Source organism: Monodelphis domestica, chromosome 8, assembly GCF_027887165.1.
Source record: "Monodelphis domestica isolate mMonDom1 chromosome 8, mMonDom1.pri, whole genome shotgun sequence".
Classification (NCBI taxonomy): Eukaryota; Metazoa; Chordata; class Mammalia; order Didelphimorphia; family Didelphidae; genus Monodelphis; species Monodelphis domestica.
In genome coordinates this window covers 67085196-67098838 of record NC_077234.1, presented here as the reverse complement: position 1 = coordinate 67098838, position 13643 = coordinate 67085196, and the positions used below count along the sequence as shown (strand labels likewise).

The 13643-nt window shown below is 38.5% G+C and overlaps 2 long non-coding RNA genes across 3 annotated transcripts in view; one reads left to right on the top strand and one right to left on the bottom strand.

Annotated features, from left to right (window-relative positions):
• The window catches only part of LOC130455934 (uncharacterized), a 69072-nt gene that overhangs the window by 27949 nt on the left and 27480 nt on the right, over nucleotides 1-13643 (bottom strand). The gene's annotated exons all lie outside the window — the stretch shown is intronic.
• LOC103103191 (uncharacterized) lies at nucleotides 66-12330 on the top strand. The gene is made up of 3 exons (XR_471996.3): nucleotides 66-127; nucleotides 3250-3333; nucleotides 3569-12330. It is a non-coding gene; the product is annotated as an uncharacterized LOC103103191 (long non-coding RNA).

Sequence of the window (13643 nt, the reverse complement as noted above, 5' to 3'; positions counted from 1 at the left end):
AATTGGGAAATCCAAAGATGTTACACCAGGAAGTAGTTAACCTAAAGAAGCTGACTCTTGAGCCCCCTCCCCTCTCTACTTCCTGTTTCTTCCTTCACCAACCTAATGGAGGTTTTCTTCACAGATGGTAAGTTAAATTCCTCTCTCTAATAACAATAATCCTTCAAACTAATTTCTTTAGTTAAAGGATCTTTTATTCTTTGGGGAGAAGGAAATTAGGATGAGATTGGGAAAGAAGGGAAAGGTTTCCCTAATCTTTTAAGTTGTAATATTGTTTGAAGGCTTTGAAATAAGTCTCTTCAACAAAAGAAAGGAAAATACCTTCCTCAGAGGGAAGATGGCTGTAATTCTGCCAGTCTTTTCTGGGCAAGCCTAACTATTTCTTCAGCACACATTAGAAGTAGAAAAGCAATGGCCAGAGAGGAGATGAAGTGGTCTGTCTTCAAACTACCTTCAGGCAGAAAAATGAAGTCCAGCCAGCTGGGGGGTCCAACTGTCCCTTCTTCCATCTTCCATGGAACTGTCTTCTTGTTCTCTCTCTCTCCTCCCCTGATGATCTGTGTCCCATGTGATTTTTCTCTCTTTGCTTTTGCAAGTCATTTCTTCTGTCTGTTCCCAAATTTCTTCATTCACAGTAAGAACTAGAGTGTGTAGTATGAGAGGCAAGAGAGGCAGCATGGCCGAACGGGAAGGGGGCCATCATTTGTAGTAAGTCTGGAGTGGTAGGATGAAGCCAGGTCTTAAAGAACTCAAAATGACAAACAGAGGACAGGTAATAAGTAACCAGTGACATTTACTAAATAGATAACATGGTCAGATCTGTGTCTGGGAGGTGGCCGAAAAGTCCACGCAAGTGATGACAAGGACCTGAACTCCATTGTCTGTGTAAGAAGAGAGAAGGGGATATAGGAAAGATGTTTTTAAAGCAGAGGAAGAGAAAAAACTACATTTTTAAAAATATATTTTAACAATAACAATGTGAGGCACTCACAAGTTAGAAACTCATTTCCAGGTTTTATTTCAGGATATGGCAATATTAAAATTGGCCCCATTTCAAAAAGCCAATTGCATTCCTCCAGGTTTAATTATAACTAATTATATTACATTAAAATTTACCAAATTATATGTTATTTTACTAAAAATGTTGATACAGTGAAATGTAATTTATCAACACCTTAATAAATACTAGACTTGAAAGCAGAATTCAGTTTGATTGTCCAACCCACTTTGATTGAAAATGAGATATCTGAATGAAATAAGACCTCAAAGGAAAAGTCAATGATTCCATTTTGCTGCAGCCAAAGCTTTACACAAAGCTTATTGCTATTAGTGGCATTAGCCACAAGAGGGCCAGCAGGGAGGTTTGCTGCTTGAATCCGCCTTGGGCCAGAGGCCACTAGCTTGTACACAGGTAGAAGGTACAACTTAAAAGCAGGGAAAAGTTTTTACTTGGGTACAAAACTTTGTTCATCCGGGTAGTTTGCTTTCCAGCCACAGCCAAAAAACGAATTCAGAGAGACCAACCTTACTTTCCCTTTGTTTTGCTAAGGCTTCCCTTCTTTCTTTGTTTCTTTTTCCTTATGTTTGTAGGTTTTTATCATCCTCTTCCATATTTCAAGCTAAGTTGCCACAATCATTCATGCCATAAACAGTCAAGAGGAAAATGGAGCATTTTTTTTTACTTAATTAGATGTAAAAATATGGAAATTAAACATTTGCTTTCTTTCTGCCATTCCTTTGTACAGTAAGGTATCATGAAAGCAAATGTCTTGATAAAATTTCATGGATTATTTCCTCCAGAGAAATTTATATTACAAAGGCAGCAGGGACGTAGATGAGACAGAAAGTATATCATAGCCCCACTGTGTTGCTATTTTACTTCAATTTATTTTCAGGACTCTGTGCATAAGATAGGCTGAGCCATTTTTAAGGAATCTGGTCTTGATCTTTAAAGGGGATGATTGGTGCACATTTCACAGTCCCATTCCTGAGCAAAGTCGCAATGTTTCCTTTTAAAAAGAATAATGCTCGACTTTCTGGTTTTAAAATAGGTTAGCTAAGTAAAACCCTCAGTGTGCGCCCTTCATGTGTTTATGTCACCTTTGTGCTGGGCCCCAGAGGGTAAGCGACAACTTGGGGTCTCAGAGGATGTAGGAAACTTCACTCCTGAGCTCCCACTGGTTTGCCCCCCATTGACAGTCAGACAGACAAAGAATTAACTCTTAGAAAGGGATTTTACTAAGCCGGACTGGTAAAAATAGTTGGCACAAACCCATCCTCCAGAACCTTGGAACACACTCTCCTCCAAGTATACAGTTAGTCAGTCAAGAAGCATTTATGGATCTTCTCTGTGCCAGGCGCTATAATAAGGACCAAGGGCAGAAAGGCAAAATCAGCAGTCCCCAGACACTGGCTTATATATCTGCATTCAGGGGAGGAGTATACGGTAACTGCAAGTTTGATGGCAGTGGGGCGCTCTAACGGAGAACATACAGAGGATAAATGCGCAGCTCCTGGGTAGAGGAAGTCTTTTTCTTAAGCTCATAGCTGGCATTCTTTTCTAGTGCAAGGGGTTGAGCTCCTTGACAATGTTTCCTCCCTTGAGCTGTCTTTCTGCATCTATGCATCTATGTGCTTTTCCTTAAATGTGTCTCTCAGGAGCAGCTGGGTAGCTCAGTGGATGGAGAGTCAGGCCCAGAGATGGGAGGTCCTGGGTTCGAATTTGACCTCAGATACTTCCTAGCTGGGTGACCCTGGGCAAGTCACTTAACCCCCATTGCCTAGCCCTTACTACCTTGGAACCAATACACAGGATTGATTCTAAGGTGGAAGGTAAGGGTTTAAATTAAAAAATGTGTCCCTCTCTGCTCTTGGGCATTATCTCTCTTTTCTCAAGTGATCACCCATTTGCCTTCAATATGTATCTCTTCTCCGGGCTAGATGGTATGTCTCCTTCCAGTTCCTTTCTCTCCAGTAACATGGCAGCTAGACGTCACAACAACAAATAAAGTACTGACCTTGAAGTTAGGAAAATCTGAGTTCAAATCCATCTTCAGAAACCTACTGGCTGTGTGACCCTGGGCAAGTCGCTTGACCTCACTCAGCCTCAGTTTCCTCATCTATAAAATGGACATAATAACACCTACCTCTTCAGGCTAGTGTATGGGTCAAATTAGATAATATTTGTAATGCATTTTGCAAACTTTGAAGAGTTATACATATGCCAATTCTTTCTAATTATTTTCCAAGGGAGGGAAGAAAGGAGACAGAGTTGAAGGACCACTGGACTGGCTTACCAATTGACTGGACTATTTTTAATACACAGCCTCAGAGGTATGATTTGACCTTAACTGATTACAAGATTACTTGTATTAGATTAGTTAGATTAATCTAACAATTTGAATTAGATTAGATGCATGGCCCGAAGGTCTATGGTTCTTCCAGACGGATGAAGAGTTTCTCCATAAACCATGTTGAGTCTGTAGGAAATTTTTTAATAGCTAAGCCTACTCTGTCAATTCAATGACTAATCTTTGTGTATCTGTGTCTTCTGTTGTTACCTCATCAGGATTCTGACAGGGCAGCATAAGAAACTGAGAGCCCTCTTCCTTTCTGGTGAAGACTTAGACATGATCGAACTTTGAATGTTCCTGAGGGGAAATTTTCAGGAGGAGGAAGGACTGATGGAGAAGACTCTCTGCATAAACCCAGATAAATTATGACACACTAAGAGACTTTCTTGTTCATAATAACATAAACCTATAATACCATTAGATTATATTATTATAAACAAGAAAATCACCGAAGAGCAACAAGTTCTAGAGCTCTTCCTTTATTGTTACAATGAGGGGAGAACCAAATCCAATCTTCACAGTAATTGTCATTAAGTGACTTGCCCAGGGTGACACAGCTAGGAAACAGATGAGGTTGAATTTGATCTCATTTGATTTGAATCCTGACTCCAGGTCTGGCATTCTATCTTATCTACTGTGCTATCTGGCTGTTCCATGCTCTATAATTTTAAAGATGAGGAAACATGGGCCCGTAGTTGCCCAAATTTTGTGACTTTCCCAGGGCCAAATGAGTAGGAATTAGCAGAACCAGGACTCAGGTCCAAAAGTACCCAGTAGGATCACTCCCAAATTTTTAATGAGGCTCCTGGCTTGACTTGCTTTAAGGAAAAATAAGGCTTCTTGGGAGCCATCATCTTGGTAATGTTCACTGAACTCGCTTCTCCCTCCTGGTAATCAAGGACGCCACGTGAGACATCCAGAATAAAAGGATCCTAGATCTATAGCTGAAAGGGAACTCAGAAACCAGCTAGTCCAGGGGTCCAAAAACTATGACCTATGGACAAATCCAGCCTGCCACTTATTTTTATTCATCCCCTGAGCTAAGAATGTTATTTACTTTTGTAAATGTAGTTTTATCGTATTTTTAAATACAAACACCATTCTTAGCTCACAAGCACCAAAAAATCAAAATAGAACAGGTGACAAGACTGGTTTGGCCCTGGAGGCATCATTTGCTGGATCCTGATCTAGTCCTAACCTTTCATTTTATATATTAAGAAACTAAGGCCCAAAGTGGTTAGTTAAGTGACTTGCTTATATCACACAGGTAGAAAGCAGCAGAAGTGGGATTTAAACTCGGGTTCTGTAGGTGGTGCTGTAGAGTAGAGCCCTAGGATGGAGACAGAGACACCCATCTTACCAAGTTCAATTCCAGAGTCAGACATTTACTAGCTGTGTGACTCTGGACAAGTCCTTTAACCCTGCCTGCCTCAGTTTCCTCATCTGTAAAATAAGATGGAAAAGAAAATGGCAAACTACTCCAATATCTTTGCTAAGAAAATCTCCAATGGGATCATGAAGAGTTGGAATTGACTGAACAATTCCCTGAATTGAGTTAGCACTCTTTCTTTTGTACATGCTGTCTATCTAACCTCTATTTCTTTGGTAGGAAAAAATAAAACCCTTCCCAACTGCTCCACCAAGAGGAAGCTTAGGTGGGAAACCTACTTTCCCACCCCACCACCATTCATGTACAGTGATACATACTCTCTGGACACCAAAACATGTTTTATTATCCTCTCATTCAAAGGAATTTAAGAATATTAGTTATTAATCTTCAACAAAAATCATGGGAGACTTCTTTTTTCAACATGTTTCTTCTAAATAAAACCAGTTCTGATGCACATTAGTGTGCATGCCTTCATTCTATGCATTAACATATCAGACCTTAAAAGTCAGCTAGTATATTTCTTAGTCAGAATTTGAACCCATGTTTTCTATCACCAATTCCTTGTGGTCTTTCCATAAACTTTAGGTAAAAGCTCCTTCTCTCCATTTGTTTATTTCTTTTCAGTCATGACCAATGCTTCGTGTTCCCATTTCAAGTTTTCTTGGCAAAGGAAACTTGAGTTGTTTGCCATTTCCTTCTCCAGTTCATTTTTCAGATGAGGAAACTGAGACAGACAGTGTAAAGTGGCTTGCCCGGGTTCACATAGCTAGTAAGTATCTAAGGTCAGATTTGAACTCAGAAAGATGAGTCTTCCTGTCTCCAGGCTCAGCATCCTATCCCACTGACCCACATAGCTTCCCTCCTAGCCTTTCCTAACCTTTCCCCTCCCCACAAGTTGAATAGATCTACTGATGTCTCTATTTCTTTATGTCTTTCTTCTCTTTTACTTCTTAAATGCATGAATTTCTTCCACCTTTGGACCTACTACAGGGACTAGCAAACAAAGTTGGGATGTTCAATGGCTAAGTCAAGCTTTCAAAGCAATAAATAGCTTCGACTCATTGGTTACTACAGTCTTATTTTGCAATCTTAAAAAATGAACTCGACAACAACTCAAAACACATCGTTTGACAACATGATCAAAATATTTTGTCTGCTGAGCAGAGACTCTATTTTCTTGTTCCTAAAGAAAACACAGAATTGGAGTTAGATCTGTATTGAGTTAAATGAAGAGAAACTGGATAGTTATCTGGATAAAACCTTAGATTTCTAAGGTCAATGTGAAAAGCCAGCCATGTGACTCAGCTCCCCGTGAATCAGCGTTTAGAAGAAGTGAGGTATAATACCTACATAGTCTTCTTGTTTGTTTTGACTTACAAGGAAAATGTTTCTCAGAAAATTTCCAAACCACTCCTACACCTGAAGACAATTGGGCAAGAACACCTGATAGAATCAATTCAGCTCATGTCACCCACCAATTTTGTAGTTGTCTTCTGTTTTCAGAAAAGAATATGGAGTTTAACTTTAATAATTTGGTATCAAAAGTGTCTCGTGCAATTGACTTGGTTTTTAGTAGATGTTTTGTCTTCATCTGCTCTCTACCTCCATTTCATGAGGGGTCCAGACCATGCTCACTTCATTCTCAACTCCACCAGTTCTGCTCTCTTTCTGGATTTTCCTACCATCTTGCCATTCACTCTCTTACCCCAACTTGCCAGGCACCAATCTCACCCCCAGTCCTACCCTAACGCCACCCTCTTCTAACTATTTTACAGATTTTATTTTTCCCCAATAACATTGTCAACTCTTTGAGACTCTTTTTCTTGTATCTGCATTCCCAGAACTTAGCAGAGCACTCAGCATATAGTAAGAACTTAATAAATTCTTTTTAAAGCTACCAAGAAAAATAATTTTTTGGTTTTGTTTCTTTGCTCTGCTTCACTTCAGACAAGTCTTTCTTTATCTCTGGATCTTTCATATTTGTTGTTTCTTGGGCATAATATCATTTCATTAGATTGGCATGGTAGAAAAAGTTCTAGATTAAAAGTTAAATAATCTAGGATTAAATTCCATTTTCTGAGTATTTGCTACATAAGTTTCTTTGAATTTTAACTATTAGAAATAATAATGTTTCAAATATTTTTGGAAAAGCAGGATCTTTTTGTTAACATTGATTTCCTGTGTTATAAACTCAGAAGCACACCCAGGAAACAAAGGATTCAAACAATTTACTAACTTTTCTTGCATGATTCCAAATTTTTTTTTCCAGAATGGCTAGAACATCATATCATAAGCAATGAATTAGGTATCAATCTTCCCACAACCCTCACAACATTCAATTTTTTCCATCTTTGACCAGCTTTGACAATTTTATATTAGTAGGTAATATCTCAAAATTGTTTTAATCTTCATTTCTCTGGTTATTAGTGATTTTGAATAATATATTCAAGGTAATTGTTATGAGTTGCATTTTTACTTGTAGTTTATATCCTTTGACACTTAACTGTTGTGAAATTGTTCATATTTTTGTAGATTTATAGTAATTCTTTTTTTTTTAAACCCTTACCTTCCGTATTAGAATCAATACTGTGTATTGGCTCCAAGGCAGAAGAGTGGTAAGGGCTAATCAATGGGGATTAAGTGACTTGCCCAGGGTCACACAGCTGGGAAGTATGTGAGGTCAGATTTGAACCTAGGACCTCCCGTCTCTAAGCCTGACTCTCAATCCACTGAGCCACCCAGCTGCCTCCTATAGTAATTCTTTAGAAATATTTGATATCAAATTTTTTCAGGGATGTTTATGGCAAAGATTTTTTTCTGATCTATATATTTTCTCCTTATTCTACCTACACTGATATTGGAATTTTTTTGGAATTTTTTAGTTCACTACCAGCATGACCTATTTTGTCTTTTATAATCTCTTTTATCTGTCATTGATTATAAATTCTTCCCTGATCTACAGCTATGAGTAATATAATACTCAATGATTTCTTATCTTGGCATGGAGAAGACCTCGGATTGTTAAAGGCTATGTCCATGGAACACGAATCCTGACCCTCCACATACTAGCTGTATAACCTCTACCTGTCTGAACCACAGTTTCCTCATTTGTAAAATAAAGTAGTTTGGATGAGTTCTGCAGTTCTTTACAGCCCTATAATCTCATAATCTTCAAATCTCCAAATATGGAACCAGTAATATTATACCAAGACTTAAAGGGCAAAGAAATTCATTGCCAGTAGTAAAGATTTTTTTTAAAGATGAAGTAAAGATTTTTTTCCAGTCAAAGCAATTTACAAAAACCAAGGAATGTTGAGGCTGAGGTCATTCATGGTTTGGAGAATATGTAGCTCTATAGTTTGAGATCTAACAAAATACCACAATGACAATTCTTCTCTGATTCCTATTGCCTCTCTCCCTATCTCCTACTTGACCTTACTGCAGTCCTAGAGCAGAAATACTATGGAAAAAATATCCTTTTTAAATCCCCAAAAAATATTCCGCAGAGGGCCTGTCAAAGGTTCAAGATTTCTCTGAAGCAGCTGGCCCGCCCTTGTGGAACACCTGATCTGAAAAATGTCGGAGGCTTGTATTAGGTAGGTATTGTTGTCTCTAGAGCCTCCCGGGTAATTCTCCCTTGTTTTGAGGGTTCTTTGGCACTTCTTTCGGGTATCTGACATCTAAACAATGTGTAATCTGGTTTTCAGTAAGGCAATTACCTGGCAAGTCTGAATGAACTATAATGGAATAAATAGCACGTTACGACACATTGTACAAAATGCTGCACCTGAGTAAGCTAGCATTCCGAAATAATTATTATCTGTAATCACACGAACATGCTGAAATGATGGCTTTATTTGTGTGGAAGCTTAGGCCACCTGCTTTAGAACCTCACTGGAGATACATGCAGAGACTATCTCAAAAGCGTGTATATTCGGGGGTTTGTTTGATCCATAGGCTCAGTTCATCAAAGTGGGCACATGATTTATCCTTTTCAAATCAGTAAAAGACTCTGCCAAGGGATCGCAGGCTCAGGAATCTGCCTCCTTTATTTGAAGTGACTTCTCCTGACTGGTTGGAATTGATCTGAAGTGTAAATATAGTTTTCAAACACACTAAGTTCTCTCAGACACTTACCAGCTGTGTGATTCCTGACAAGTCCCTTAGCGCTATTTGCCTCAGTTTCTCCTCTGTAAAAGAAGCTGGAGAAGGAAATGGCCAACCACTCCAGTATCTTTGCCAAGAGAACCACAGATTGGGTCATGAAGAGTCAGGCACATTGGAAAAATGACTGAACAACAAAATTCTCTGGGGCATTTCACCAAAATTCTATATAATCATAGCTACACTATATATGTTTATAGGTATCCGTGTGTAAAGGGGCTTAAATCAAGTTGTTGTTCCCTCGTTTTTAGTTGTGTCCGGCTCTTAATAATCCCATTTAATGTCTTCTTGGCAGGGATTTTGGAGGTGTGTGCCATTTCCTTCTCCAGCTCATTTTACAGATGAGGAAACAGGGTGAAGTGGTATGCCCAGGGTCACAAAGCCAGTATGTCTCAGGTCAAATTTAAGGTCAGGAAGATTAGTCTTCCTACCTCTAGCCCTGGTGTTCTAACCATTGCACCACCTAGCTGCCCTCATAAATACACATCCCTATTAGACTGTATGAACAGTGATGGGAAGTGATGATCTAGGTTCATATGTGTGTGATTCTAAACAACTCACATCTATAGATCACGTTGATCTATAAAGCACTGGGAGAATTAAAATTAATATATAATAACTCAAGTATTACATTTATAAGATTTATTAAAATAAAAACTAGAGTTAAAAGGGAGCTAACTAACTTAAGCCTCGGTCTCAATGAAGAAGAGAAAGAGATAGGAGCCCCAGAAAGTTATAAGCAATAGCATAACAAGGCAAGCTTGAGGATGAAGGGAAAGGGATGCTGGGTAATGAAAAGGCATTCTGGGGAATGTAGTCCAAAGGTAGAAAATTTCCACTTATACAGCACTTTCCTCACAATAGCTTGATGATGAATGAAGGGAAAGTATTATTATAATTGGCATCTTAGAGCATTTCCAAGTTTGCCATGCATTTGACATATATTACCTTATCTGGGCTTCAAAACAGCCTTGTAAGAGAGATAATACAGATATTAGTATTCCCATTTTACAAATGCAGAAACTCCAGCTCAGAGATATTAATTGACTTGTCTAAGATCACTTAGGGTTAAAAATAGGTTTTGAAATATCTTTCAGCTAGTTGACATGGTGGAAAGAGTGCTAGATCTGTTCTAGTCAGAAGGATCTAGATTCAAATCCTGCCCCAAGTAATTTACAATCTATATTATCCAGGGCAAGTCATTAACTTAACCTCTGTTTGCCTCAGTTTCCCTATCTATAAAATGGAAGTGCCCTTTGAGATTTCTTACAACTTAAAATGTATGATTCTATGACATAAGGATTCCATCTTTTCTCATGGTGACAGCTAGAATTGGAAAAGATGGAGAGAAGATGGTAGGTAGATTCTATAAAAATTCCCTCAGTGATTACCCTAATTATTTTTATCTTTACAGTATCAGAGGCAGCTTTTAGACTTATACATGCTATTATATCTGCTTAAGTACATGTATAGCTTTAAGGGTTGCAAAACCCAACAAATAGTATCTTATTTTATCCTCACAACCCTAGGACGGAGTTAGTATGTATTTATGTAGTTAGTAGTATTATCTCCATTTTATAGATGAACATGGGGCTCAGGATACAAGGATACCGCTTGTCTTTTTCCCTGTGCTTTCTTTCAAAGTACATCAGGAATTAGAGGTTTCTTTCTTCTCCCTCCCTTTTCTCTAGGAATATTTAATAGCATTTTTCAACAGATGCACAGAGAAGTAGCAAGCACACATGCCTACTCGGCACAACAAGATCATGTACAATGTTCCTGAAGCCCAAACTCTTCTATTGAGAGATGAATGGAAGCAGGAAAGCATCAGGCAGCACGATACCCAAATCTAGCCTCCTGGCTCAGGAGAAAGGTTTACCTGCAAAGGTAAAGGTAAAGCAGCACCAACTTTGAGAATCATCTCAGAGGTAACCCCAAATTGGAGAGCTTCCAAGTTTGAGCTATTGTTTGTTCTTCATTTTGGAAGAGGACCAATAACATCCTGGGGTGATGTCTTGACTTACATGCACCAGTCTTCTAGAAGGAGAAAATTTCTCAATAGTGTCCTTAGCCCAGTTAACTCGAAGAAGCTAAGAATATAACACGCTTCAAAAAAAAAAAAAGAATTAGATGGGACAGCTAAGTGACTAGATGAACAGAAAACCAGGCCTGGAGACGAGATGTCCTAGGTTCAAATCTGACCTTACACCCTTCCTGGCTGTATGACCCTGGGCAAGTCACTTAACCACGCACACCCCCACCCCTTGCCTAGCCCTTACTACTCTTCTGCCTTAGAACCAATACTTAATATAGATTGTTAAGATGGAAGGTTTAAAAAAAGGATTAGACAAATTCATTGGTGTTACAAATCCATTACAGTCCATTAAAATAGAGGTAATGATACTTGGGATAATCACCTTGGGAAATTTTTATAGAATGCCACTATTATCTTCTCCCATAAAGCTTTCTGACTGTCATTATGAGAAAAAGATGGAATTCTTATAATATATTTTAATCTGGAAGAAATAAATTCCTTATTCATCAATTGGGATGGCTGAACAAGTTGAAATATATGATTATAATGGAATGTTATTGTGCTGTAAGAGATGACAAACAGAAAGATCACAAAAAAAAAAAAAAACCTGGAAAGATATGAAATGAGACAAAGTGACATAAGCCAAACCAGGAGAACACCGTACACAGTAAAAGCAATAATGCACAATGATCAACTGTGAGCGGCTTAATTGTTATCAGTAATGCAAAGATCCAGGGGAACTCCCAGGGACTCATGACAAAGCAAGCTATTCTCCACAACAGAAGGAACTGATGGAATCTGAATGCAGATTGAAACATGCCACTTTTCATTCTATTCCCTTCGTGAGTATTTTTCTTATATTAGCAATATGTATCTCCTTTCAAACCATGACAAACATGGAAATATGTATTGCATGATAGCACACGTTAAATGTATATCATGTTACCTGCCATCCCAAGGAGGTGGGAAGGGAAAGTCTTGGATAGAAAAATGTCAGAAAACAATTATGAGACATTTTATTTATATGTAATCTGGAAAAAAATTAAATATCCTACTTTGCTACTCCCTCCAAAAAGAAATTGAAGTTAAAAAGGAAAGAAAGAAGCATCTCCTTTTAGGGTAAAATATATCCTATCCCAGAGAAGGGTCAAGACTGCCAGAAGAGAAATGCCCTGAAAATTAAGAAATAAAGCCAGGTCATGGTGGAAGCAAAGGTCTGGGCCTCACCAACACTGTTGTTTTTGTGATACAGTACAGTTCTAAGATGAAGGGAAGTCCTCAAGGTATGTTTACCATATTAAGTCATTCTAAAGCCCATTTGAATGTTCATGGACTCTTGTGAATCTTTTTTGTATTAAATGCATTTTTTCCATGAGGATAAAATAAAATCTTCCCCACATCCTCCCTCTAAGAGCTTTATTTTTCAGATTTTTCTAACATAAAACTTTGGGGTGGGTGTATAAAGAATCAATAAAAGAAACTAGTCCTTTGGAATCAGCTCCCAGAATCAGACCTTTGGGATAACTGAGGCATGGGATACAATATGAAATCTGAAAGATTCTGGGACAAGTTTGGGGGCAAGTAGTACTACCCAGAACTCATCAGATCAGAGGCAGAAGAAAGCTGCTTTCTCATAAGGCTTACCCTACCCATGAAGAAATATTGCGTATGTGGGCACCTCTCTTGGCCCCCACATAGCAGGCTACTTTTTAATGCCACTAGATATCATTTCAGTCCCAAGAGTGGGAGGAACAATAAAACAGTGGGAGAGAGAGATTCTGAATTCTCCCCACAATTAAACACACCAAGAAAGCTGTCTTCTAGAAATCCTTCTGGAATTCAGATAGTAAACTCTTTCTGGACAATTGAGAGGCTACCAGGAGGTGGAAATTGGGCATGGATGGTAGCATTCAAATCTAGCTTCAGAATTTTGCTTAGGATCAATATACAAAGCCAGGACTGTCTCTCCTCCCAACGGGAGAGGTCTCTGCTGTCCCATTGGTGTGTTGCTCAGAGAAAGTTGAGGGTAGGAGAACTGGATGGCATTTTTTTTTCACCTGCATATTTGTTATGAAGGAAGACAAACACATTCCCCATATAGAGACACATTTTAGGAACTAGAGATTCTTTGGGGTTAACACATTCTCAGTTAAATAGAAATATCTCCTGGAAGAGTAAACCTGCCATTCACTCCTTAATGCCTTTTGTCATGCCTTTCCTTTTGCCATCCATCAGTCATTTCCAAAAATACCCCACCCAGTGAGATCTCCCAGACAAACAAGCAAACAGAAAATTAAATACGGCCAAGAACGCCTTAGCCTTAACAAATAGCTAGGTGGCAAGTGACTAGGCTGTGAGACATGGAATCAGAAAGATCTAGTTGGAACCTTGCCTCGCTTACTCGTTGTGTGAACCAGAGAACAGCCTTTAATCACTCTCCACTCAAGATTGTTGTGACAATTAAAAGAGATGGCAATATATGCAAATCACTTAACAAACCTTAAAGCGTCATATAAATATCAGGTACTATCATTTTATCCCCCTCGCCCCACTTCTCCAGTCAAAGGTGGGAAATATAGTCTTTCCTCTCTTTCAGGACTAATCTTCTTTATTATTATTAGATTGCCTTTTCCTTTGAAATGAGATAAAATAGTTAAAGCACAAAGTGTACTATAAATGTTTGCTATTATTATTCGATGAA